This window comes from Cinclus cinclus, chromosome 6, assembly GCF_963662255.1.
Source record: "Cinclus cinclus chromosome 6, bCinCin1.1, whole genome shotgun sequence".
NCBI classification, from domain to species: Eukaryota; Metazoa; Chordata; class Aves; order Passeriformes; family Cinclidae; genus Cinclus; species Cinclus cinclus.
Window position 1 is genome coordinate 12,866,937 of NC_085051.1, and position 6,031 is coordinate 12,872,967.

Consider the following 6,031-nt stretch of genomic DNA (forward strand, 5'->3'; position numbering starts at 1 on the left):
CCTAGAGCTTTGCACTTTATTTTTGTATATGCTAAAGTTTATGAGAAAATAAACATACCTCTAACTTTACCTCTTGATTCACTTGGAAATAATAAGACATTAAAAAGATTGATTTATTTCTCTCATTACTTCTGAATGAGAATTCTGGATTCTGAATGAATTCTTAATTCTAAATGTTTGCTTCAAAAATGACTCTTCAGCTGTTGAACAAAACAAACAAAAAAGAGCCGTTTAAGACAGAATAAACATTTTTCCTTTCAAATGTAGTATGAAATAAAATATGTCATATCAAGAAATTTTCACTAAAATTTATTGTGGTGGCACAGTCCTTGGACACCCTGTGTATATACATATACAGGGAGGAGTGAAAGCAGAAAGTGTGTAATCCATTCACAAATCACCTCATTTACATGGACTCATTGACCTATAGAGACTGAATGTAGGTTAGGTATTGATTTAATCTTCCTGGAAAATGAATGTCAAACTTGGTAGAAGTGTCATCGTTTCACTTAAATTCTTCTGAACATTTTCAGCTTTGTATGAGATTATTAGAAATGCTTAACAAACATGCAGTAAGCTGCAGGATTCTTTGTAATTTTGATTTACACTCCAGCAACTTTGGACAATGTTTTCAAATTTCAGCTTTAGTTTCAAAATGTTTACAGATATTCAGGCCCCAGATGTTTCATTCATAGAATAGAGTTTGGTTATTCTCAGTTTATTGTGAACTTGGTGCATGAACCACTTGTGTGGAATGTTACTTGTCTGACCTTTTCAGTTTAAAATAGTATATGTATCTACAAAGAATAAAATAATATCTTTGTAAATTGCATACCTTTGCTATTATTGGGGGGTTGCCTGTTAGTATCCAAAAATTACTTAGTTTGCAGGGTTTTGCCTTTGTTCAAGACTTATTCTGGTCTCTCATATGGCTTATTCCAAACTTTTGTGTTGGTCATCTCCTTTTGAATAGCAGCAATGAACTGTCAAAATAACCTTTGCTTTTGTATTTTGAGGAATCTTCTTTGATCTTCAGTTTAAATTTATATTAAATTTAATGTATTTAAAGAAGCACTCTAGACACTGTAAATTATTCACCAGTGTTCTCATTTTTAAGGGGGGAGGAGGAGGGAAGATGGCATTAAGCACTGAAAGAAAGGTCCAGAGTGAATTTGTTAATTGGAGTTGGAAGTGCAGAACTGGTGGGATGGTGGGTGAATAATTTCAGCCCTTGACAAGCTAAAGAAAAGCACAGGGTCATCTGTTCTAGATACTTACGTGCTTTGTGGAGACCTTTATCTCTATTTTTTTGCTTGCTCTTGGATCTGAATTTCTCTTTTTCCAGCCATGACAAATTTCTTCCTCTTGGGAGTATATTTGCATAATTGCTAGTTGTCTAACAAAAGAGAGTTGCATTCCAAGGTCTCGTCCTGCTCATTATTATACTGAAAAGGTTTTGCTGAAAACACCTTGTTAAATAGATGTAATAAGGATCACCTAGAACAGAAAGAAATGTTTATCATTCTTACAAGGGGAAAGATCAACATATCCTCCAAAAAACCTGAGAGAAAGCACTGTATATCAGTATATTAGTGTATATCAGCTTATACTTTCATATTTTGGTACTTTTACAAGCAGACCTGCTGACTAAGAGTTTATTAATTGATCAGTTGTCAGCCAAATAATACTGAATCAGAGAAATCAAAGAAACCCACTAGACCTACAGACCAAACCCTGGAAAATCAAAGATTTTTCTCTTTCATTTTCAACAGCCAACCGCTGAGTTTTTCTTTTAATAATTGAAGTGTGCCTAGAACCCAAAGAAACCTATGGGATACTGGTGGGGTAAAAAAATAAAAAATTGCAGGTAAGGCTGCTAATTTGCTTTGGAAAGAAATTAAAAAGGATCAAAAGGGTTAAATGATGTGAAGAGGGAGGTGTGGATAATGCAGTGCCTTGCCTATCGCTCTTGTGATCAGCTGTATTACAAATCACTGCTCATACCTTCTTTAAGTTTTCTGGATTACTGCAGGTCTTTAACCAGCTTTTGTCCATGTTCCTCACAACATTTAGAATATGACCGAATAATGCATATGTCTTCTAAGTGATCAACTTAGTCTGATTTATTTTTTTATATGCCATATTGTAAAAATCTCCTTTTTTGTGTAGTTATGGAAAGATAAACCTAACAATGCATGTATTATGTATGCTCATCAGGTGAGACAAAGATTATGATAAATCAAGAAGATATATCTAAAAGGATCCAGAAACAGACACGTGTTTTTTCACTTGCATTGAAAGAATAATTATGAGCCCAGATGATCCAGGAAAATATTATTTGATGCCATTCTACAAGTCAGTTTGCTTGCACTGAAATAACGAGCCAGAAGTAACCTCAAGTTTCCAGGATCTTGCTAAAGTTAGATGTGTAGAGGTCTAAATAAATTAATTAAATAAATTAAATTTATTTAATAAAATTTATTAAATAAATAAAATCTTACAATATGAAACTGAGGATAAAAACTTTTTTTTTTTCCCAGAGCAGCAATTAACACAAACCAATTATTTTAAAATTTTATAATATCAGTGGAAGAATTTATCATGTTCTTTATCTAGGGGGGAATTATGAACTGTTTGAAGTTCAGTTCTGCAAGCATAATCCAGACCAGCAATTTAGGTCCTTTCTGTAGACCACAGAGAGAAGTGGGCAGCACTTTCTCTTTGAGGATGACTGCCCAAGACAAGAGACTACACATAGAACCATGGGGCTGCCTTTTTTAATCCAGTGGCTGTGGAAAAATAGTGCTGATGATTTCTTTGAGGGAGCTGTCTAAACACCTTGACATCTGACTCTTAGTTCAGATCAGGGGGGATGTCCCCAGGCTTAGTCTGGGGACAAATGGGAGGCACTTGTTCAGAAGGGGTTTTACATGCTGTTTACATATCAAGCACAATTTCCCTGAAACCAGAAAATTTTTGCAGGATCAGACTCTTCTTTTGAAATTGCTAAGACATCATTTACTTGTTTGGTATGTGTTAACTGATGAATTCTATTTGCCAGCGTTTTAAAACAAGGAGTAGCTGGACCAACTCATTGGTCTCATGATAATATACCAGATTGTAGGTTTCTTATTACAGGAAAATATCTTCCATTTGAAAAAAAAAAAAAAAAAGGGGGGAGAAGAAAAACAGGTCACAGGCCACTAACTAAGAACTCCAAAGTGAGCTATCCTGGACAATATGTGCAATACCACTGAGCTAATCAGATTGCATGTATTGCACTATTGCACGTGCCAGGAAAGCTACTGCTCACCAGAAAACAAGAAGACAAACACAGATCTCCTCCAACCCAGTACATCTTCTTTCCCAAAAATAATCAGCTGAGCTGGAAGAAGAAGAAAGGACACTTCATTACAAGGCAGAGCCTGGAACAAAGCAACATCACAGGTAAGACACAGATAAAGGAGAGCTATTTCCAGGTGGTTCAGGCTATCCTATAGGAGCCCATACTGGCTCGGAAGTTGCTTACTATCAGGGGCATTGCTAAGCCCTTGCATAGAAGTCTCTGTTGCTGTGCTTACTGTGGCTTAATCTTTGAGCTAGCAAACATTGGGATCCCTTTCTGGAGTCAAGAATATGCTTTCCATCAGTGTTGCAGATGATGGATATGTGGTATTTCACAACTCTGTTCCTTTCTAGTTTTCTCTAGGCCTTTCCCCCGATGTCAACTGATTAATGCTCCCCTTTGGAGTGAATGACAGCTGAAGGACTTGCATAGCTCAGTAGAAGGAAAAGCTACTGAGGGTTCAAACCCAGCATCTGTGAAACTGGACAGTGATATTTTTACAAGGTTTTTGCAGGTGCTGTCTCACTGCTCTGTTACATCTGCATCAAGGCAATCCCTTGGTCTAACATCCTGGCTAAAATTTTGTCTGTTTCCTCACTTGCACTGTAATCACCATCTGGCAACTATTTCTCCTCAAATATTATCTATTTTTCTTTTTTGAAAGCATCATACCTCTAGTTACCAACATGCTGGGTGGTGCACTCAGCTGGAATGTCTGCTGCAAAGACCAGATGAATGTTCTTTAGCTGTGTCTCTTATAATTTTTTATTTCTCTTGCCTATATAGGCTAAAAATTACAGGAGTGAAATGCTCCTTTCCATTCTTTCATATGATACTGAGGTTTCTAAGGTTGTTCCTTTCCTTTGAGGCCACTTAAAATTTATTTTGAAAATTATTTTAAAAAAGACCAATTCCTTGGACAGTGCCAATGTGGTCTTTTTTTTTGCGACCCTTAGGTGTTCCTTGTGTGCAAATGTCTTTGGAGCTTTTTGCAGTTAATAATCTGACATGGCTGTAATAGAGATGCCTTTTGTGTCCAACACTTGTTCAGCTGCAACTTTCAGTCACTAAAAACAGCTGATTTTGAATATTTTTTTAATGATTTATACTTCTATTACTTGCAAGCTCATTTGAGAGCCCCTTTCATATGGCAGTGCTTTTGTTGCTTCTCGCACTCAGTTGAAGTTTTGCCTTCTTTATTTATCCTTTCATCATATTTTTTAATTTGTTCACTATTCCTTTTATTAATAAAATATTGTAGCTGTTTTTATTCAGATTTAAATGCTATAAGTTGGTGTGAGCAATAATCAAAAAGGCTGCTGAAAGTTAAAACATTAAAATATGGCTTTGGTAGAGAGGTGTTATTGACACCAGGATCTCAGGCTTTAGTATTTTGAAATGGTTCTCAGGTACTTTTGAGGTAGATTGTCTTTCACTAAAGAAGTATGGATATATTTTTCTTAGAAAAATTCCTTCTTAAATATATTTTTTTAAAAGTAGAAATTTTTCTATTAAAATAAACTATGAAAAACAGTTGCAAAAGATTTTACCAAAGAGGTTCTTATATTTTGTTTTCTTTCATGACATTTCACTAATGTTTATGTCCCTCTTTCATGACATTTCACAAAGGTTTCATGTCCCTTTTTACCTTGAGTCCAGAAATTACAGTGTTATTAGAAAAAAAATAATCTGGTTTTACCCAGGGGCTACTTTTCCAAGCAAATGACTGAACATCGCGTGTTTGGTTTTTACTTGCAGCACTGTGGTAGTTCTATGCTGCAGACTGATGCTGTGCTCTGTGTGGGAGACCAAGGGCAGGAAATGTATGAAATACAAGTAAAAGCAAAAAGTGCTTTTGCTGAAAGTGCTTCCTCCTGTTGAAGATTCAACAAAGTCTTTTGTCATCTGGAGACTGCTCCCTGTGGAGTTCAGGTGTCCACTGCTTTCACTCAGTACCTTGTGGGCTTATTTACTTTTTCAAAAAACCTTGAGTGGTAACTTCTCTCTGTTCCCATCAGGACAGCTGAGAGCTGCAACTCTGTGGATAATTCTGATTTTGTCTGCATACTTATTTTTTTCTGCTTTATTTGTAACACTTGCCTGCTGGAGAATCATCTTCCTTACTATTTGTTTACTCATTACAGGATTTCCTGAAAACTAAAAAATCTGCAGTCAAACTCACCACATAATTAATACATTTCTTTTGTGTAAAGACAGCATTATTTTTGTGTTACTAAAACATTTTCTGGAAAACTTAACCAACTTTGTCAGGGAAGTTTCTCATGTTATTCTCCTCCATTTACATACTTTAGTCAATAAACTTTTGACAGTTCAAGCAACAAATCTTTCTCCAAATTTGACTTATTTTCAAACAAGAAAAAAACTTTCAAATAAAGTTTGTTTCTTTAAAAAATAGAAAGCAATTAGAGAGTCTTCTAAAAAGAGTCAATTGTCACGTAGGAGCCCAAGGTTTTGCCATAGACTCTATTTTTCCTTTTTCTTGAGAAGGAGTACAGTGTTGCTATTGTTCAGTTTCATGTTAGTTCTGGCTGCTATTCTACAAATCCCATGGACAATAGAGTAATTTAGAGGCCCCTTTGCAGCTGGGTGGGAAAGGAATTGCAACAATAATGTTTTAAATATTCTGAAAAAGTGCTTGATGGATTTTTAACTTGTTCGGGTGAC